Source organism: Euprymna scolopes, chromosome 17 (genome assembly GCF_053919585.1).
Source record: "Euprymna scolopes isolate OS-2025 chromosome 17, ASM5391958v1, whole genome shotgun sequence".
Taxonomy (NCBI): domain Eukaryota; kingdom Metazoa; phylum Mollusca; class Cephalopoda; order Sepiida; family Sepiolidae; genus Euprymna; species Euprymna scolopes.
In genome coordinates, this window is record NC_136498.1 from 122,067,420 (window position 1) to 122,091,971 (window position 24,552).

The 24,552-nt window shown below is 34.1% G+C and overlaps 1 long non-coding RNA gene across 1 annotated transcript in view; it reads right to left on the reverse strand.

The window, feature by feature from the left end:
* Nucleotides 1–24,109, reverse strand: part of LOC145296950 (uncharacterized) — a 36,933-nt gene extending 12,824 nt beyond the window's left edge. The window contains exon 1 of the long non-coding RNA XR_013870081.1: nucleotides 23,369–24,109. This is a non-coding gene — a long non-coding RNA (uncharacterized LOC145296950). The remainder of the gene's footprint in view (nucleotides 1–23,368) is intronic.
* Nucleotides 24,110–24,552: the final 443 nt, after the last annotated feature.

A 24,552-nucleotide genomic window follows, 5' to 3' on the forward strand; every position in this document is an offset into this window, starting at 1 on the left:
TATTATTATTATTATCATTATTATCATCATTATTATTATTATTATTATTATTATTATTATCATCATTATTATTATTATTATTATTATTATTATTGGGAATTTGCGAGATTAACATTAACACACGTTAGTCTCGCAACAATTGTTCCTTGTTCGAATCCAGTTCGTTCCACAAAAATCATTTTCGCTTAAGATGTTGCCAGTTTTCATATGGTCTCTCCCGTAATCCCGATGTCTTTCTAGAAAGAAGTCTGATTAGAAAAACATCGGGTAAACCAATGCCAACAATAGAATCAGATGATGATGATGATGATGATGATGATGGTGGTGGTGGTGGTGGTGGTGGTGGTGGTGGTGGTGGTGGTGATGATGATGAGCAAGCACTGATGAGCATTTGATTATGGAGAGGTTGTTAAGGGGAGATAACCAGAGATAAATTTCGAAGTTAATCAAATATGGCGACTGGTTTCTGTCGCACGGAGCAAGTTCATAAATTTGGTTTTCTTTAAAAAAAAAAATACTTGATCAAATTACCCGATTTTTGGAATATGCCATTTTTGTTCCGTGACGAGTACATGTATCAAACAGATTTTTCTACATTTTCTTTGCTTGAAATTTTTCATTATAAGAGCACGTCTAAAAAACAAAAAAACAAAAAACAAAACAAAAACAAAACAAAAAAAAAAGACGTGTCTCTTGATCCTCCGGGATCATGGAGACACTGCATTATTTCATGCAGCGTGTCTTGTGCAAAATAGCTTGGCGGTACCTATCTCCCTCCAAGCTCCGAGCACATACAGCACCTGGTATTACTAAATGGTCACCCATTGTTAGTATTGGCCAGGATCAACGTCGCTTAACTTCGGTGATCTAACCGGAACCGATGGGTCAACATTATTATGCAGTAAGATAAATATGCTAATGATAGAATCGCCATGTTGAACTAACACATCCCGAGATTTACTCATATCTCTTAACTTTTTGTTCGCCATTGTCAAAAAACAGATTTTATAAAACTGGTGAAAAAAAACAAAATGTGATGAACGTTAATCTACAGGGTGGTCAAAAAGTCAGGTAACATTTTAAAGAAAAACGATATTAGCAATACACGTATATTTAAGTACCATACATTGAAATATAAAATGAAACAAACATGAAATATGTTTATTTTGTTAATTGTCGTCCATTCCTCTCTATCAATCGCTGGAAGCGATTAACCACTGATTGTGTAACACGTGTAATCATGTCAGCTGATATCCGCGCAATCTCCTCTTCAATAAATAACTTTAAAGACGCTATTGTATCAGGCTTCTTGCCATAAACGCTATCCTTTACATAGCCCCAAAGCCAGAAATCAGGAGGGGTAGTTTAATAATATTAAACGAATAGAGAATGAATGAGGATCAAAAACTATTTCACCCTCCCATATTTTATTGTCATCGCCCATTTTTCAATCCTCCCCGCAGTTACTTAGTTCACAACACATTGTAGTCTACATTGCACTGTAGAGAACCTACCTGTTGATTTTATAAAATGATTTTTCTATAATGGCTTGAATTAAACTTTAAAATGCAAATATTATTATGGTTCAGTTATGCGCCAAACAGAAACATTCATTTTGGACACGCCCTTGTCATATCAAAGAACCTACTGTTGATTAATATGTCTGACTTTTTTACTTGTGCGGTAATAAAATTTTTCAAATGTACTTGTGATGCCAGGCTGTGTAAGGCATTAATTTTCGTCAAAATTGCCTGTTCCTTCTTTTATCGGATTTTTTTTTCGATTATCGATTATCGATACTTATCAAAGACATTCCGATACAAAACCAATCTAAAAACGCACATGAGGTATATTTGTACGAAATTTTCAAAAGAAAAAAAAAATCCGCCCAGCCGTTTATGAGTTCGTAGGGAACGAACTCATAAATACACAAAGTTCCTTTTATATAATAGTAGAGATTATCGAGTGTTAACTATTCTGTACTTTTACCAATTTATCTATAGTCATAAAACAGAATCGCGAAGCCAAAGATATTTGTCGAAAATAATTATTCTACGTCAAATCTGACAAATGTTGATATGAATTGAGATCGTCTGATGGGATACAAGATGGAGTTGGAAGTGCCTCCCCTCACTCCTCAAAATGGTTACTCTAGAAAAGCGCATAATGGCCTTTATAATAAACTAGCAGGTCACCCGGCGTTGCCTGGGACAAAAGTAACGGGTTTGTATTACTGTACACATAGATTCGAAAAAGTTGTCAAAAAACAAATATATAACAAATAAATGTTATCAAAGGCAAGATAAGTTACTTTTCTACCAAACTGGATATATTTTTCGTGTTTTTATTCAATGTAAAATGTTTATTCAGCTCGAAAAGCATACAGTGTTTACCGATGTATTGGAAAATTCAAGATGGCGCCTGACTCCCTCTTTAACACGGTAAGTTTGGGAAAAGGTGTTATAAATAAAAAAACTAGAAAAATACTATTAAAAACCCGCCGAATATATGTCAACCTATGTCACGGTAACATATATTGAGCGAGTTTTTAACAGTATTTTATCCGATTTTGGTTGGTTGGTTGTATTTGTTTAACGGCATATCAACCCTTTTCAGGTTATTTAATTCTGAATCCAAAGATTTGAAGAAAATTTTTTTAATAGAATATATTTGTTGTTTTCAAGTCTGTTTCTATTTAACCCATAGTTGGGACCCTAACAGGTACTACCATTCCGGGTCAGAGTGGACCTGGGAGCAATGGTAATTAAAGGGTGGCTCCACACTCCCCAAAGCCCGCAAACTGGGGCCTCACCGCTGGATATAGTTTAAAGTCATATCCAGGACCTTTGAGAGATTTTCAACCCTACAGTGAGAATATGCTACAAATGGCTGGCGATTTTTATTTATGCTTGGAAAATTTATTCATCAGTTTCTGTTCATTATTCATGTAAGAGAGCGAATTTTTATACCTAATAAATAGGTGTATCAGGCTAAGATAAGAAATAAAATTAAATTGTGATACTATTGACGCCTTCCTCCAATTGTTAGGAAGTAAACACACACACATACATATATATAAAACAAAAAAGAGGAAATATATTTATCAGCAAAACAAATGTAGAGAAAGTTGTTCACCAGGACGCACAAAAGAAAGCGGAAACAAGATTGTTAATGTGGCAGACAAAAGACCTGGCATAAATGTAAATATATTTAGAGTTATTTACAGATGGTTTTAGTGTTGGATATGGAGACGAAGCGACGCACATTTTAGTTGGATTTTGATCTACATTCTTGTGTCCAATCAACTTGATTATTAATAGATTAACCACAATGAGAATATGCTACAAATGGCTTGCGATTTTTATTTATCTTGGAAAATTTCTTCATAAGTTTCTGTTTATTATTTATTTGGTAAGAGAGCGAAGTTTCATACAGTTCTAGCATTGACCTCACCTTGAGTCACATTTTTAGAAAGATTTTATAACTTTTTTAAAAAATTAAGAAAAACAATATGAAAGTCTATCACCTTATCTGTTTTTAAGAAACATTACATTTTTTACAAAACTTTTTGTTATTTTTTAAATTTATTTCTTAATGATTAAAAACTTCAAAAATAATTTATTTTTAAAAATCAAGAAAAATAAAATGAAAATGTAATTTTGTTGTTGACGACTGAGTGTTGTTGTCTGTTTTGGAGTTGAGTTTTAAATAATAACGGTTATTTTTAAGTTCTTTTTTTTTTAAAATCAAATTAATTTTTTTCTTTTATTTTTCTTTTAATTTTATTCAAAGAAAGAATATCTTCGTTTACTGAATTTATTTTTATTTAAAAATATAAAAAAAACTTGAATTATACCGACGAAGTGCTAATTTTATGCTGAATCGCCCCCTCCCCCCGCCAAATCATCCATGCGCCAAATCAGCCAAGCTGAAATGGCGACGCCGAATCAACCATGCCAAAATGCACCAAACCCAGTAGAATGAGTCTATGTGTATAGACGGATATAAAAATGCAAGGAAGTCTTGCTCAAGTAAAAAAGTTAATGTATGTGTACCAAATTGATTCGGCAGTAGCCACGGTGGATTATATATATCACTTTGTCGTAAATGACCCCTCGACCCAAGGCCTGAGTGAGTTCTGTTGCACCTCAAGAGAGAAGTTTGGGAGGTTGGTCTGAGCCACATGAAGATATTATCAGATATGCGTGCTGACTAAGAAAGAGGAAGTTGTCGTCCATTTAATGACTCTTTCACGTGCTCAGCTCACCTGATTAGACAAGCAGAAGGGAAACTGACTCCTGGCACCAATCAGCACTGAGCTTATAAAACAAAGGCAGATTCAAACTCTTAAACATATCTTGCTATACAAAGGCATTACTGTTTCAATCCCATAAATATTTAGGTGTCATCAGGCTAAGATAAGAAATAAAATTAAATTGTGATACTATTGACGCCTTCCTCCAATTGTAAGGAAGTAAATACACACACACACGCACACACACGCACACACACACACACACACACACACACACATATATATAAAACAGAAAAGAGGAAATATGTTTATCAGCAAAACAAATATATAGGAAGTTGTTCACCAGGGCACACAAAATAAAGCTGAAACAGGATTGTTAATCAAGGTGTGGCAGACAAAAGACCGAACATAAATCTAAATATATTTGGAGTTAGTTTATGGGCAGTTTTAGTGTTGGATATGGAGACGAAGCGACTCACATTTTAGTTGGATGTTGATCTACATTCTTGTGTCCCATAAAAATGGCCAGAATTTTAATTATCGCGAGAACAAAGAACTGTTTACATTCCAGGTCAAGAGTTATTAATTGTGCAATTCAATGCTAAATAGAATGTAATATCTTGATATTTCCAGGAATGTTGATTGATGCCTGTATCAGATATAAATAACAGAAGAGAGGAGAGAGAGAGAGACAGAGAGAGAGAGAGAGAGAGAGAGGACTTACAGCAGCAAGCGTGATTGGCATCTTTGGCATCTCTGAAGATTATCACATATGCAGATATAGTAATATTTTATTCATACAAAGAATTATAAAAGCGACATTTTCATGATAATGTTTTGATTGGTAACCATTAAAACTACAATCTCCTCAGAAAGTCAGCATTTTCTATAGTTATTCATATCTAAGAAGGAAAAAGAAAAAACATTTGATTCAAAACTGAAAGGTCACATGATCAAATTTAAAAGAATATCTATTTAATTTTCCTACTGTCTGTCTGTGTGTGTGTGTGACGTGGTTTATCTCAGCCTACAGACAACTCACCCAGGCAAGTTAGGTACCGAAATGAAGCTTATGACCCAGCGGATGTTTTAGTGATATTTATATCCATGTTTGGCGTATGGAAATGACACAAAAATGCAAAAAATAACGATTTACTAAACAACGTTTTATTTACTAGATATTTTTCCGGTACAAGGACCCAAGTCTGCCCAGCTGGGCAAACTTAAGTGCTTGTATAATAAAATGATCTCAATGTTTCCATTCAGACACCATAGAATCTACATTGAAATTCAGACACCATAGAATCTACATTGAAATTCAGACACCATAGAATCTACATTGAAATTCAGACACCATAGAATCTACATTGAAATTCAGACACCATAGAATCTACATTGAAATTCAGACACCATAGAATCTACATTGAAATTCAGACACCATAGAATCTACATTGAAATTCAGACACCATAGGATCTACATAGAATTCCATTATGATCACGATTCCTGTCAATAACTGACGCATGTTTCTATACATTAAAAATCTGTCGCATTTGATTTTCTAATCAACCTGACAAAACATACTTGGAAAAAGTGGACGTAACTTTCACTCACTCAAAAATGACTACTGTTCCTCACCCTCCCTATAATCCAGACCTTGCTCCCTGTGACTCTTGGTTATTCCCTAAGCTCAAGGACAACGCTAGAGGCTACAATTGAGAAGATGAAAGCGGCTGTGATGAGGACCATTGACACATTCGCACAAGAGGACTTCCATGCAGCCTTCGAGAAGTTGCTGGAACGGTACAACAAATGCATTGCAGCCGGAGGAGATTACTTCGAAGGTGACTAGAGCTTCATGTGTGTATTAGCAATAAAAATGCTGATATGAAAAAATTCTGGAAACTTATTGAAGGCAGCTCGTAGCTCTGTTTCTGATTATTTGCATTATTTGAATTATTTGGTCTACTGTTTCCATTTTATTTTCACAACGTTTCGGCAGTTGTAACCCCCCCCCGCCCATCATCTTCTACAAGTGTATCTTGTTGAACTCTGGAATTTTCCATTGAACTCTGGAATCTGCACGGAATTTCTAACAGGACCCTTTGTTTCATCCATAACATACATCCAATGTAAGAATTCAAATAATATGAATAAATAGCTCTATATAGTATTGAGCACTATTATATATACCCGGTTGAAATTCTCTGGATTTCTTACCCTGTAAATACAAACTTACCCTGGATATATATATATATATATATATATATATATATATATATATATATATATATATATATATATATATATATATATATATATATATATATATATATTTAATATAATTATCCACTGACACGTGTTTCGTCATCTACAACTCATCAGAGTGGCTGGGTGCGAAATGATAAGAAGCCTAAACCTCTACCACGCGGCTACCTCGCATGACTTCTGGATTATCGCGTTTTTTTATGTAGATGTTGTTTATTTGATTTTGTTTTGCGATACTTTTTGAATGAATTCTAATTATTTAAACGAAAGTATATTTTTACCTAAATGTGAGTTGGGAATAATTTTCCCTTTTACCAATTTGGTATCCCCCAAATGGGGAGCGGCATATATATTATTTTTTTTAAATATATATATATATATATATATATATATATATATATATATATATATATATATATATATATATATATATATATATATATATATATACTATGCAATCCATTTATTTTCTCCAGATAACCCATGAAATTTGGGTGTGTAGATTCAACTTGTCCGCTGGTTAAGTCAATTTTTTTATTTTTAAGTGTAGAGAGAGGGGGGAAGAGAATATTTTAGAGTAAATGTTTTTTTTATGCAAATCAATGTCATATGTCATTCCTATTTGTAAAAATACCTGCCTTACTAGTGTAATGTGTTTTATTATTTAGAAAACACAAAAACCTTCATTGAAAGTAATTCATCACTCATGACTAACGATCTCTGAACATCAACAAGTTTGTTTGCCTCAAAAATATCAAATCCAACTTAGAATACCAAGAAAAGACCACGACTAAAACATCAAGAAATGACCATTAATAAATCCCAAGAAATGACCACGACTAAAATATCCAAAAATGACCACAGCTAAAATATCAAGAAATGACCATTAATAAAATAGCAAGAAATGACCATTAATAAAATACCAAGAAATGACTATTAATAAAATACCAAGAAATGACCATTAATAAAATACCAAGAAATGACCATGGCTAAGATATTAAGAATTGACAATGCCTAAAACTATGAAATGACCATGGCTAAAATATTAAGAAATGACCATGGCTAAAATATTAAGAAATGACCATGGCTAAAATACCAAGAAATGACCATGGCTAAAATACCAAGAACTGACCATGCCTAAAATACTAAGAAATGACCATGGCTAAAATATTAAGAAATGACCATGGCTAAAATACCAAGAAATGACCATGCCTAAAATACTAAGAAATGACCATGGCTAAAATATTAAGAAATGACCATGGCTAAAATATTAAGAAATGACCATTAATCAAATACCAAGAAATGACTACGGCTAAAATATTAAGAAATGACCATGGCTACAATATTAAGAAATGACCATGGCTAAAATACCAAGAAATGACCATGCCTAAAATACTAAGAAATGACCATGGCTAAAATATTAAGAAATGACCATTAATCAAATACCAAGAAATGACCATGGCTAAAATACTAAGAAATGACCATGGCTAAAATATTAAGAAATGACCATGGCTAAAATACTAAGAAATGACTACGGCTAAAATATTAAGAAATGACCATGGCTAAAATATTAAGAAATGACCATGGCTAAAATACCAAGAAATGACCATGGCTAAAATACTAAGAAATGACCATGGCTAAAATATTAAGAAATGACCATGGCTAAAATACCAAGAAATGACCATGCCTAAAATACTAAGAAATGACCATGCCTAAAATATTAAGAAATGACCATTAATCAAATACCAAGAAATGACCATGGCTAAAATACTAAGAAATGACCATGGCTAAAATATTAAGAAATGACCATGGCTAAAATACCAAGAAATGACTACGGCTAAAATATTAAGAAATGACCATGGCTAAAATACTAAGAAATGACTACGGCTAAAATATTAAGAAGTGACCATGGCTAAAATATTAAGAAATGACCATGGCTAAAATACCAAGAAATGACCATGGCTAAAATACTAAGAAATGACCATGGCTAAAATATTAAGAAATGACCATGGCTAAAATACCAAGAAATGACCATGCCTAAAATACTAAGAAATGACCATGGCTAAAATATTAAGAAATGACCATTAATAAAATACCAAGAAATGACCATGAATAAAAAACTAAGAAATGACCATGGCTAAAATACCAAGAAATGACTACGGCTAAAATATTAAGAAATGACCATGGCTAAAATATTAAGAAATGACTACGGCTAAAATATTAAGAAATGACCATTAATCAAATACCAAGAAATGACCATGGCTAAAATACTAAGAAATGACCATGGCTAAAATACCAGGAAATGACTACGGCTAAAAAATTAAGAAATGACCATGGCTAAAATATTAAGAAATGACAATGGCTAAAATAGCAAGAAATGACCATGGCTAAAATACCAATAAATGACCATGGCTAAAATACTAAGAAATTACTATGGCTAAAATATTAAGAAATGACAATGGCTAAAATACCAAGAAATGACCATGGCTAAAATACCAAGAACTGACCATGCCTAAAATACCAAGAAATGACCATGGCTAAAATATTAAGAAATGACCATGGCTAAAATACCAAGAACTGACCATGCCTAAAATACTAAGAAATGACCATGGCTAAAATATTAAGAAATGACCATGGCTAAAATACCAAGAAATGACCATGCCTAAAATACTAAGAAATGACCATGGCTAAAATATTAAGAAATGACCATGGCTAAAATACCAAGAAATGACCATTAATCAAATACCAAGAAATGACTACGGCTAAAATATTAAGAAATGACCATGGCTAAAATATTAAGAAATGACCATGGCTAAAATACCAAGAAATGACCATTAATCAAATACCAAGAAATGACTACGGCTAAAATATTAAGAAATGACCATGGCTAAAATATTAAGAAATGACCATTAATCAAATACCAAGAAATGACCATGGCTAAAATACTAAGAAATGACCATTAATCAAATACCAAGAAATGACTACGGCTAAAATGTTAAGAAATGACCATGGCTAAAATATTAAGAAATGACCATTAATCAAATACCAAGAAATGACCATGGCTAAAATATTAAGAAATGACCATGGCTAAAATATTAAGAAATGACCATGGCTAAAATACCAAGAAATGACCATTAATCAAATACCAAGAAATGACTACGGCTAAAATATTAAGAAATGACCATGGCTAAAATATTAAGAAATGACCATTAATCAAATACCAAGAAATGACCATGGCTAAAATATTAAGAAATGACCATGGCTAAAATATTAAGAAATGACCATGGCTAAAATACCAAGAAATGACCATGCCTAAAATACTAAGAAATGACCATGGCTAAAATATTAAGAAATGACCATTAATCAAATACCAAGAAATGACCATGCCTAAAATACTAAGAAATGACCATGGCTAAAATATTAAGAAATGACCATGGCTAAAATACCAAGAACTGACCATGCCTAAAATACTAAGAAATGACCATGGCTAAAATATTAAGAAATGACCATAGCTAAAATATTAAGAAATGACCATTAATCAAATACCAAGAAATGACTACGGCTAAAATATTAAGAAATGACCATGGCTAAAATACCAATAAATGACCATGTCTTAAATATTAATAATTGACCATGGCTAAAATATTAAGAAACGACCATGGCTAAAATATCAAGAAATGACCATGACTAAAATACCAAGAAATGACCATGGCTAAAATATTAAGAAATGACCATGGCTAAAATACTAAGAAATGACCATGGCTAAATACCAAGAAATGACCATGGCTAAAATATCAAGAAATGACCATGGCTAAAATACCAATAAATGACCATGGCTAAAATATTAAGAAATGACCATGGCTAAAATATTAAGAAATGACCATGGCTAAATACCAAGAAATGACCATGGCTAAAATATTAAGAAATAACCATGACTAAAATACCAATAAATGACCATGGCTAAAATATTAAGAAATGACCATGGCTAAAATATTAAGAAATGACCATGGCTAAATACCAAGAAATGACCATGCCTAAAATACCAAGAAATGACCATGGCTAAAATACAAAAAAAATACCATGGCTAAAATACCAATAAATGACCATGGCTAAAATACAAAAAAAATGACCATGGCTAAAATACCAAGAAATGACCATGCCTAAAATACTAAGAAATGACCATGGCTAAAATACGAAGAAATGACCATGCCTAAAATACCAAGAAATGACCATGGCTAAAATATTAAGAACTGACCATGGCTAAAGTACCAAGAAATGACCATGGCTAAAATATTAAGAAATGACCATGGCTAAAATATTAAGAAATGACCATGGCTAAATACCAAGAAATGACCATGGCTAAAATATCAAGAAATGACCATGGCTAAAATACAAAAAAAATTACCATGGCTAAAATACCAAGAAATGACCATGGCTAAAATACAAAAAAAATGACCATGGCTTAAATACCAAGAAATAACCATGGCTAAAATTCAAAAAAAATGACCATGGCTAAAATACGAAGAAATGACCATGCCTAAAATACCAAGAAATGACCATGGCTAAAATATTAAGAAATGACCATGGCTAAAGAACCAAGAAATGACCATGGCTAAAATATTAAGAAATGACCATGGCTAAAATATTAAGAAATGACCATGGCTAAAATACCAAGAAATGACCATGGCTAAAATATCAAGAAATGACCATGACTAAAATACCATGACTAAATGACCATGGCAAAAATATTAAGAAATGACCATCGCTAAAATATTAAGAAATGACCATGGCTAAAATATTAAGAAATGACCATGGCTAAATACCAAGAAATGACCATGGCTAAAATATCAAGAAATGACCATGGCTAAAATACAAAAAAAATTACCATGGCTAAAATACCAAGAAATGACCATGGCTAAAATACAAAAAAAAATGACCATGGCTAAAATACCAAGAAATGACCATGGCTAAAATAAAAAAAAATATGACCATGGCTTAAATACGAAGAAATGACCATGCCTAAAATACCAAGAAATGACCATGGCTAAAATATTAAGAAATGACCATGGCTAAAGTACCAAGATATTACCATGGCTAAAATACCAAGAAATGACCATGGCTAAAATATCAAGAAATGACCAAGGTTAAAATACCAAGAAATGACCATGGCTAAAATACAAAAAAATGACCATGGTTAAAATACCAAGAAATGACCATGGCTAAAATACCAAGAAATGACCATGGCTAAAATATTAAGTAATGACCATCGCTAAAATACTAAGAAATGACCATGGCTAAAATACCAAGAAATGACCATGACTAAAATATCAAGAAATGACCATGACTAAAATACCAAGAAATGACCACGACTAAAATACAAAAAAAATGACCATGGCTAAAATACCAAGAAATGACCATGGCTAAAATATTAAGAAATGAACATGGCTAAAATACCAAGAAATGACCACTACACCCTGCTGCAAGGTGCGCAATTGTGTTAATAGTTTCAAGGATGGTATGACAACTGGCTAGGCGTACATCCACTAAGTACTTTTGGCTATTTAGTACAGCGGCTTAGCTCCAATACGTAAAGGAATCATTCAGTTTGTGATAAAAGCATGAAATTTGGTAGACACATAGCCAAAGGCATTACAAAAAGATTTGGATGTGGAGGCGTCATGAATTTTCAACATGGCGCCCATGGCAGCCATTTTTCAAAATGGCCACCAGAAATAACAGTTTTCTAATGAGTGATGGATATAATATGACATTGAGAACAAAAACTGATGAAATAATTCACCATATATACTTGATAATGTGGTTTTTGGATAATTGGAGATTTTCATAATGAATTCAAAATGGACGCCATTTTTTATAGACTGGTTCGATACAGAACTCTGGGTGGAATTATATACTTTTTTTTTAATGCGGAAGTTAAATTAGCAACTAATAATTTATAAGAAGCTTTGCTCTATCTCACAAGACTCAATAAGTGAGGCCAAACCTTGGATCTATCACAAGGAAGACAGATCACACTCTCCTTCACAGAAGCAGAGGCTAATTAGAGCTTGAGCCAGGAAGAGTACTGTGCTTACATATAGGCTGAAGACTAAGATCTCAGGATCTACACAATCTCTTGCCAAGGTGAATTAGACTTTTGTCTACAGTATTAATCTTTCTTAAAATAGCACTTCGGTAATTTCCCTTTGAGGAAAAATACTCAACACTAATATTGATTTTCGTATTGATCTCGTCCGGTGTGGGATCTGCTTATATACTAAATAAATTATAACTTAGGACTAGATAAAAACATTAGTAAAACCATAGGAACAGATGAGATCAGTGTCTGATCAACATGGTTGTGAATGAAAGGAAATAATAGTCATTCCATGTGCAATACTAGATTAAGTATATTATCTAATGTATAGAGTCATTTTGCCGTGATTTCCATTTAAATATCAATAAATCTAATTAGTCGATAGTTGATTCTGACTAGTGCTTTCTCCTGTTTTTTCCTCGCAGAATGATCTTTACACTAAAATGTGTAATTCGCTTTGGTTTCTTTCATAAAATAATTATTCCAACAAAGAAAATTATTCCAATGGAGTCAATTTTAAACAATAACCTGAAAAGCTCGAAATTTAAGGGAGATAATTCTTTTGTTTTTTAGATTAAAGAAGATGAGTTATCTCCCTTATATTTGGACTTTTTATTTCACCTTTTTGTGGTATACACTTTATCATTATTATTATTATTATTATTATTATTATTATTATTATTATTATTATTATTAATAATAATAATAATAATAATAATAATAATAATAATAATAATTCTTTTGTGCGTGTCACTGTAAACAGGCACCATACCAAATAAGTGAGAAGGGTCAAGGAGGATGGATTGACCGAGAAGTGAAAGCACTAGCCAGACCTTTGCCAGATGAGTGCAAAGAGGACTGGGACATTGGGGAGGCTTATTGGCACCTACATTTCTGTGAAGACCAATGGTCACTGCCAACGAGAAATCAATGGTAAAGGGTTGTTGTGATAATGCAAATTCTATTGCAAAGTTTATCGAAAGATGTGGAGAGTACTAGAAATCTAGGGAGACTTGCTGCCACTCAAACTCCAGGAAATACCACAAGTTGTTCTCAAAGAGAAATCTTTGATGATAGCCTGTGCGACTACTTCCAGTAGAGTAAATAATAATAATAATAATAATAATAATAATAATAATAATAATAATAATAACAACAACAACAGCAATAATAATAATAATAATAATAATAATAATAATAATTCTGATTTCGTTTATCAACGTCTCTCTGAAAAGGGAAGGGATTCATTTCCAGAGGATTTCCCTCAATCCCGGCTTCAAACCAGGAGCTTTAAAAATCAAGGGTTTTCCTAAGGATGTTGGTGGTACTTACAATTGCAGAGGTTTGAAGGCCGCCTAAAACATCGGGAATTTGTAGTTTTTCAATTGTGCTTCCAGACGACTTGATACTACTCCTATTGTACCAACTACGACCGGGATTATTTGTGTTTTAACCCCGTGTATATGCCTTATCTCCAAGGCCAATGAAGCAGAATTGCTTCACTTCTCGTTCTCCTTCTCTCTCACATTCCTGTCCCAGGGTACTGAGAAGTCTATAATCTGCCAGTTTTTTTAGACCTTGTCAATGACGACCGAATCCGGACGATTATGTTCCAATTGCTTGGTCGTTATGACACTTTTGTCCCACTATACCTCTACCTTGCCATCCTCACTTGTTCTCACTTCATCAGGCACCTCCTCAAACCATTTTCCAGCACACTTCATCCCAACCCTCTTACACATCTTCCAATATATCCAGAGTCCCATGCGATCGGGTCTTTTGCAGTACTCTCTCTGGGCCAATCCACTACACCCTGCTGCAAGGTACGCAATTGACTCTGAGGTATAATAATAATAATAGTAATAATAATAATAATAATAATAATAATAATAATAATAATAATAAGAAGAAGAAGAAGAAGAAGAAAAACAAAATATTATTTATAAAAAAAATAGATGACTTAAGTGCCATCAGCTATAATCGAAACTGAAACCAAAACTTATGAAGAATTCTGACAAGAAATGGAAGTACATAACAATTAAACGACCCGGATGTAAGCGTGACACAGAAAATAACACACACGCTATCGTATTAATATATAGATAATATTAATAATAATTATTACAAAATTGTAAATTAAAATGACATACGTGGAAGCGATGGTTAGTACTAAATAATAATTTTGCTTGTTCTTTGCAAGTATTATTTTTAAATCATAAATATCTAATATTCACTGTGGTAGACTTATAACACTCCTCACGGCAATAATAAATTGAGCCCTGAATGTTACAAGTACTTCAATAGAATGTGCTCTGATGAACTCATAGCACTTGGACCCACTCTACATACATACCCACAACTAATCAGACAAGCAGCAAAATACCACCCCATCACTATTGAGGTCCCTAAATGCCGGAAAGCCTTCTACATTCTAATAGTTTCTTCCATCGGAATGATAGACTTTGGAATTCCCTCTCTGTTTCCTAATTCCCTGACTGTACTAAGAAGTTTAAATTTAATGTGAACAGACATCTTGCTGCTCAACTCCCTACAGTCACCTGTTAGACACGACCCCAAAATAGTAGCCCCTTATATTGCAAGTGGCAATATACCTTGTTTTGGGGGTGAAAACGAGTAAAAAAAAAAAAAAATTAAATTAAACAAACATGAAAGAAAAGCATCTGGACAAAAATAGTTTTTATGCGTATGACTTAAAAAAGTTTCAAGACGGAGGGGGGGGGGCGGGCATCATCATCATCATCATCATCATCATCATTTTGCAACCGCAGTCGAAATGATGGAGTTCACAAAAATCCATCATATTTTCATATGGCTGTTAATGTGTGTGTGCAGCACCACTATATGCAGCGCCTTGGTATTCCCAAATGGTCACCAATCTGGTACTAGCAAGGCTCAGAATTGCTTAACTTTGGTGATCTCATGAGAACTGGCGTGTCAATGGAATTGTACAGAATATATGTGAGAATGTGTAACGTAGTCTGGGAACCAACACGTTGTATACCCAGCGCGCAAAGGAGACAAAGAATAGGAAAGAACTTCAACTCACTTTTTTTTTTTTACAACGTTTATTTTCTGATTGTTATGGCCGTGACGTCACCCATCTCGAACGTGATCCACATCTCTAACGTGATCCTCACAGAATCTCTTTTTTTTTCCTTTACCGGTGACGTCATTTCGCATGCATTTGCATATATCCGTCCGTGCTACGTTACAAGGGTACAGGGATAACAATAAAAAAGTGAGTTTGAAAAGGACTATAAATATGTCGTATTTGTACATGCTCGTTCAATGATGTTACCTGTAATGTAGAAACACGTATAAAAAGTTATGCTTTTTTTACTTGGGAGTCACCACTTATCAAGACCCGAAGGCCACTCGAGGATAAGGATTAATGAATGTAAGGTGGTAGTGTAGTAATCGTTAACGGTGTGAATTGGGTAGAATTTTATTATTTATGGGGACGGCTCAACAAGAACTTGTTTACATTGGATTTGAAGGCTACCAGGTTATATTCAATTGAGAAGCAGTCTAGCGGAACAGTGTTCCACAGGCAGGCAGTTCTAGGAAAGAAGAATTGTTCATGGAATCTGCATTTAGATTTAGGCTCAAGCAGAGAGTGGGGGAAATTGTATATAGTGGTTGTAGCTAGTTGAGTGTTTTTTTGTGAACGATTGGCAAGGTGGGGGGGTGACCATAGATTGGAGCTCAGTTGAACACTTGCCATTAAAATAACGACAGAGCAGAGACAGGCTATCAACGTCTCTAACCTTGCGTTTCAATGTATTTATTTGATTACATATTGATTTATGGCTTTACTGATGAGTTAGTATTTATCAAGACTAAAAGCTGATCGAGGATAAAGTTTAATGAGATGGATAGATATACAAATGAATGGTATTAAATCTTACGTGAGGATTGATAAAAAAACGAAAAAGATGAATAAAATTTGATAACAAATCATTTTCCACATTTTTTAACCCTTGAAACCTTGAACCTTGTATCAGAATAATATTCACCGCCCCCCCCCCCTCAACCCTAACCCTAACCGCCCCCTCCGTTTCAAAAAATATGTAGCACCAGCGACACTTGTCGGTTTGAAATTTTGAATATTTTTGGTTTATAAGCTCAGTGCTGATTGGTGCCAGCAATCAACTTCTCTCTGAGCTTGCCCCATCAGAGACCATTTCTCAAGTGAGCTGATCACGTGACAGAGTTTATAAAAAAGGTTAAATGCACGGCAACTCTATCTCTTCTTCATTTCCGGCTCTTGGTGCTGACAACAGACATCAGGTGGTTCGCATCAACCCTTCTTGAGGCTCGGGTCTTTGGCCTTGGATTTGATGAGGAGACAAAGAATCCATCATGGCTACCGCCAGACCTTAACTCCAATATACATACATGAACTCTTTTCACCTCCAACAGGACTGTGTAACCATTTTGTCTGCGCCATACACATGAACTAATTCTAAGACTAACCCTTTTCTCCACTCTCACTAACAAAGATAGAATGAGACTTTGTTGCTTTTATTCTACAAATGTTTGACTCTAAATATGTATCCATACTAACAATAATAAATAATACTAGCATTTAATACAAACGCTTGCAGAGAGAAAATCCAAAATAACCTTTCAGTAGCGATAGGCGATACCCACTGTGATTTTGTTGTGAATTCCACTTTTATACGGCATAATCACATTGACATACCAATTCTCGTTAGACCATTGAAGTCAAGAAACGTTGAGACTGGCCAGTACCAGAGGTCACCACATATCAAGGCCCAAAGGCCACTCAAGAATAAGGATTAATGTGTATACAGTAGTCATGGGGTCAATAGTGTAGTAATCATTTGTGGTGGAAATTTGTTATGATTAGATTATTTACAAGGATAGTTCAATAAGAACTTGTTTACATTGGACTTGAAGGTGACAATATTGTAGTAAGGTGGTATGCAGACCAGCAGAACAGAGTTCCAAAGGCGGGCAGTTCTAGTAAAGAAGCTTTGTTCAGGGAATCCACGTTTAAGTTTAGGCACCGATAGAGAGTGGGGGGAAATTTTGATAGTGATTTTGGCTAGACAAGTTTTTTGTGAAAGATTGGCAAGGAAGAGGGAGTCCATAGATTGGAACTCAGCCGAACACTTGCCATGAAAATAACGATAAAGCAGAGACAGGCACGCAAAGTCTCTTCTGTGAGAAAGAGATTGCAGAGAAGAGAAAAGGGTATCACATATTACAAAGTCGGTTCTGAACTCTGTCAAGGCAGGATAAGGTGCTCCGAGCAGCTCCTGCCCAGATGTGGCAACAGTACTCCATTCTAGAGAAGATAGAGAATTGTATCGGCAGTGAGATATTTACTGGAGCAGTAGAATCATCCAACAATTTTTTCAGCAACGTTGGCAACAGATTTGATGTGTGTGTTCCATTGGTAACTATTTAGAAATACCAGATGCTTTGAAAACAACCTATGGCGTTCCAGGGAGTTTGAGAGACAACAAGTCTCCCCAGATTTCCAGTACTTAACACCCCTTTAACTTTTATAAATTCGTTTGCATTATCGCAACAGCCATTTATCATTGATTTCTCATTGGGAGCGACCATTAGTCTTCACTACAATTTGGGTGGCAATAGGCCTCCCCAAGGTCCCAGTTCTCTTTGCACTCATCCAGTGGAGGTCTGGTTAGTGCTTATTATTATTATTATTATTATTATTATTAGTAGTAGTAGTAGTAGTAGTAGCAGCAGCAGCAGCAGCAGTAGTATTAGTAGTAGTAGTATTTCATGTGTCCATTACTAATTACGAAGGATGCTATTTCGAAAAGAATTAGAATTTACTTTCACCGTTGGATTTCTTCAATTAATTTGGAATCTTACAACATCATCCCATTCTTTTCAAAGATACCAAAACCTCATATCCTGTCTTTGTTTCAATCCTTATTTTCTTTATCTATGTCCTTCAAAAAGATTTAATCTTTAATATATTTTCTATATATGCTGAATAGCAGAATTATTCCAAAGTAGATTTAATATTTTGCTAATGTTTTTCTTCTGAAGAGATGAGCCTACATCGAAAATCTATGAGTTAAGGAAATTACTCTTTGTTCAAATAATTTTTTGCTTTGAAAAATTATATTTTCTGAATGAAATTTAAATATTACAAAACGAACACCTATAATTTCCATCAAGTATATTGAGCTATTCCCTTTTTAGCTGGGATAGTGTTTTATAAAATATTACCTGCCAAAAATATTTGATAAAACTTGATACCACAGGATTCAATAATCCGTGTTCCTATTCGCCTCAGGATATATATATATATATATATATATATATATATATATATATATATATATATATATATATATATATATATATATATATTTCGTAAAACTGGTAATTAGTAAAAACTTGAAGAGAGTGCTCAATACTATTGCAGAGCAAATATGTGTTTTATTTTTTTATTACCGTTTTATCTGTTTGGCTACATATGTTTCAGATGTTGGACCATCTTTATGATCTAACAGCCTCGTCAGACCTTACAGACGTGGTTGTTAGTATTAGGAAGAAGTGTTTTAGAAGAAATACGAAAAAAAGAAACAAAAGGAGGGGTTGAGGTAGGAGATAATAAGGTTGAAGGGAAACGGGTATTGACAATATTTCAGTTTTGATGGTTATACATTAGATTGTATTGTGTGTGTGGGGGGGGGTAGCAGATTCAGGTAGGCGTGGGTGGAGATATATGGATATAGAGAGGGGGAAGGGGAGAGAGAATGGTAAAGAAAAGAAAAAAGGAGGGAGTAAGAGGAGGAGGGGGAATTTCAATTTTTAGGTTTTAAATTTTAACTGCCTTTTGCTTGTTCCGTAAGGTATATTAAGTAGATGAGAGAGAGATAGAGGGGGAGAGCGAGAGGGAAATAGAGGGAGAGCAAGAGGGGAAAAAGAGGGAGAGAGAGATAGAGAGGGGGGAAGGGTTAGTGTAGATGTCATGTCTTTTAAAATTTTCGTAGTCGCTATACGTCGACTTGCCCATTTCAGTTTACAGTGGGTTGTTTTTTTTTATAATACATACTCATGCACGCTCAAATACGTATACATACATATACATATATATGTGCATTTCTACACATCCATATACAGACACATACGCACACACACATATATATATATATATATAAATGTATATGCAGATACATGGATCCATATGCAGACATACATACACATACACACAACTCTTATACATATATATACACTCACAAATACACACACACACACACACATATATATATACATATATATATATATATATATATATATATATATATATATATATATATATGAATACACACACACACCCATATACATTTATGTAGAGATATAGATCTCCAGTAAGGAGTAGATGTACATATACATACATACGCATCTACCCCTATACACGTACATACAATGACATAAATATAGACATTAATAAAAATATAAACATACAGACATATATACACATATTCACACACACACACACACACACACACACACACACACATATATATATACATGCATACACAGACATGTATATATTTTCATACTAAATAAACAAGGTAAAGTTAGGGTAAATAAGTAATAATAAGTAAATACATAAGTAAATAAATGGGTGTAGTTAGATAGACGCATCGTTAAGTTCACATATATACGGGGTGAGCCTCTAACATGGTGCTTTAGGCATATATATATATATATATATATATATATATATATACATACATACATATATATACACAGACATGTATATATTTATACCAAGTAAATAAAGTAAAGTTAGGATAAATAAACAATAATAATAAATAATAATAATAATAAATAAATAAGTAAATACCTGGGTGGAGTTAATAATGCGAGGTTAGGTTGACGCATCGTTAATTTCACATATATATGGGGTGGGCCCCTAACATGGTGCTTTGGGCAGTGATTATGTTTATCTTTATTTTCAGTGTTAAATGCGTCGCTGATATAGGCAAATACACACATATAAACACGTATATGCATATAAACTCAGATACAGCTGTATCCGTATACATACGTTCAGCCATGCATACCCGTAGATACACACGCATATATAGATAATAACAGTCATATGTATGCAAACACATACATATGCACATATATATAGATATACGAATACCCACCCATGCATATACACATGAGCACATACATTCATTCACGCGTACATAGGAACATATATATAAGCACGCATAAGGATATATATATATATATATATATATATATTGACCCAGTTATACATATACAAATGAAGATACATGTACTGATCCTCAGTGAGATGTAGATGTACATACACATACACACATACGCGCATACACATACATGCACCCATATACACGTCCATACAATCATACAAATATATATATTCATAAAAATATAAATATACACACATGTATGGACACACACACACACACACACACACACACACACACACATATATATATATATACATAGAGATGTGTATGCTTATGCTAAGTAAATAAAGTAAAGTAAGGGTAGATAAATAAATAAACAAATAAAATAAAATAAAATAAATAAATAAGCGGTTGTAGTTAATAATGCGAGGTAGGTAGATGTATTGTAAGATATGTTCGAAATACACGTTGTTGGTTTAATTTTTAAGGGTCTGTATTGATTTGTTTTGCTTATTGGATAAGGATTAATTTATAGTGTCAAGGAAAAAATGGGGTATAAAGGTTTAGAGATTAAATATTAAGTTCATGTGTATGTGTGTGCATGTATATGTGTGTATGTGTGTGTGTGTGTGTGTGTCTGTGTCAACCATTCATAAACTACATTTAACATCCCAATGAATGGATTGATGATGTTACTTACGGGCTGTACAGGCGGCCGAATAAAATATATATCTGCCTTACTTAAAAAATGCTAGTTTTATTTTTGTTGTCTTTAAACCCGCACCCACTCTTTTTGCTGATGAGGAGATAAAATTATTGTCCAAGACGTATTGTCTGTCTCCATAAAAACATCGTTTCCGAAACGATTGTACAATTTATTGATTTTTTTTTGTTCTTCCTTTTGAAACCGATTTTTAATTTTTAATTTTAATTCAAAATTATCAATCATTTTCCTCAATATTAAAATAGTTCTATATATATGCCTATCGAGCTTATTATATATCTACATTACAACGAGCACTGTTTTCTTTTAATTGTATTAATGCATTTGCTAATACATTAAAATAAACTCTGCTCTTTCGACTGTTATTCTAATCCCCTTAATATATATTTATCATCCACATACGGTACTGTTTCGTTTTATCACAACTCATCAGTGCGGCTAGGCATACAACTTTCGTTGATCGAACCTACAACCGTCACATTGACAGTCGACAGCTCTTATTAAGCCCCCCTCTTTGGGTAGAGCACTGTCGTAAATAATCTCACCCGCTACTTAATTGGCTGAAAATGCGAAGCTCGTTGTTTGTTTGTTTACGAACAGGCAATTTGAGCACTATAAAAGTGGTGGCGGGTGTCCATTTAAATAGACATTCCGAGGAGCTATTTACGGGCGTCAATTCCATGGTCTAGTGGGAGAACCGCCGACTGTCAACACGACGGTTCTAGGTTCAATCCTTGGCTTGGGAGAGTTGCTAGTCTAGTGGCACTGATGAGTTGTGATACAACGCAACAGGACTGTATGTCGATGACTACAAATATATATATATATGTGTGTGTGTGTGTGGTTGGAGTTATTTTAATCCAGGGTTCAAATCTATATAATATACACTTATATAAGCCATACTTGATGAGTGTATATATATGAACAATAAATATTTATTTATAAAAAAATATAATTTATTTTCAATTTCAAGCTGGAGATGGGGCATCCCACCAGATGCCAAACCTTCATTCGCTATCTCATACATTCCAACCGAGAGATCTTTTTAAAGATCCTAATCGTCCCTTTAAGTGCATTTGTTTGAATCTCTCTTGCACTTAAGTCACTGGGTATATTTGCCAGATATATGCAGGTGTGTAGTGTGATTGGAAAGGAACTCCCTATCATTAAGTGTTCATGATTTACTTACAAATATTAAAAAAAAGTGCGTCGCATGGTGTTTTGTTTGGAATTTTCAAGCTGATTGAAACTAAAGTCTTTTCATTTTTTTTTTGTTTGACAAATTATCATGAAGGCTATGTGAAGGCTGAACATCTCTACGCCCAACTTATTAACAGAGATAACTGACTTAGAAAACAACAAGTCCTGACATTTCAGGAATTATATTTCTGATAAAGGGAAAAGAATTACTGTTTTCCGCGGTCAATCAATTTATCTCATTGACCCTTATCCTCGAGATTTTTTTGCCTTAATAAGTGGTGAATTTCTTAGCTCGTTAGCAAAAAAAAAAAAAAAAATGTCAATGCTGGCTTTTTTTCTTATTTTTATTTTTACTTTATATAAGGGAGTCACCAGTTATCAAGGCCCGAAGGCCACTCGAGGTAAGAGTTAATGCATGTAAGGTGGTCATCGAGACACAGCGTAGTAATCGTTAATGGTGGAAATTTGTTATAATTTGATTATTTAAGGGGACGGCTAAACAAGAACTTGTTTACATTGGACTTGAAGACCATGTTGTAGTCAGCTGGAAAGCAGACCAGCAGAACAGTTAATGTTAAAATTATATTAAAATAAAATTAAAAATTAAAAACAAACAACTTACCTTGAAATTGTCACTGGGATTTTATTTTTAGCAAGTGCGTTTGTGCAAGGGGGATATTCTCGTCTGGGTATTTTTCCACCTTCGACAATATTTGTACTTTTCGATCCCTATATCTTCGACTTATGATTTAACTTTGCATATATCCAGTCTCTCTATTTACACTGGATTTCGAAAGGTCACGTGTATCAAGTGCCAGTGTGCGTGCTCGTTTGAGGGGGGATACTTACAGAGAGGCGCAAAGACAGTCGGAGAAGGTCGGGGGAAGAAGAAAGCGCGCACTCCGGGGACGTTGCTATCACTTTCCTTTTTCTCAAACAACTGCCAAAAGCCCAGCCGTAAATTCTGTTTATGAAACGGGTGCTCTGTCAGGCGGAGCTTTTCTTGCTGCTGTTGTTGTGGTTGTTGTTGTCCTACTTTGCTGTGCACGCAACAGAAGACGAAGAAGGTGATCAGACGACAGGTGAAGGGGTGGCCACACAGAACCCGCCTCAATTTGTTTTCACGTTGACTACTGTAGCGAGCCGTTGAAGGAGTGGAGTTTTTATGAAAAGAGATTTTTTGAATCGTAGACGCATCGGGCGCATGCACGCCTGATGGGCATCTATGTATATAGATCACACGCACACATATATATATTATTTTTAAAATATAATTATCCACTAACACGTGTTTCGTCGTCTACGACTCATCAGAGTGGCTGAATCTAGCGAGATTCGAAATCAGGACCCCATGATAAGAAGCCTAAACCTCTACCACGGGACCACCTCGCTCGACTACTGAATGTATCGCGTTTTTATGTAGATGTTTTTATTTGTTTTTGTTAGCGATACTCATTGAACGAATTCAATTATTTATACGAAAGTGCATTTTTACCTAAATGCGAGTTGGGAATAATTTTCCCTCTGACCAATTTGGTACCCCCTAAATGGGGAGCGGCATATATATATTATTTTTAAAATATAATTATCGACTGACACGTGTTTCGTCGTCTACGACTCATCAGAGTGGCTGAATCTAGCGAGATTCGAAATCATGACCCCATGATAAGAAGCCTAAACCTCTACCACGGGACCAACTCGCTCAAAAAACGCGATACATTCAGTAGTCGAGCGAGTTGGTAACCTATAAAAATCGTCATTTTAAAGGAAATTATGTAGGTGGAGCTAAGATAAAAATTTGCCTAA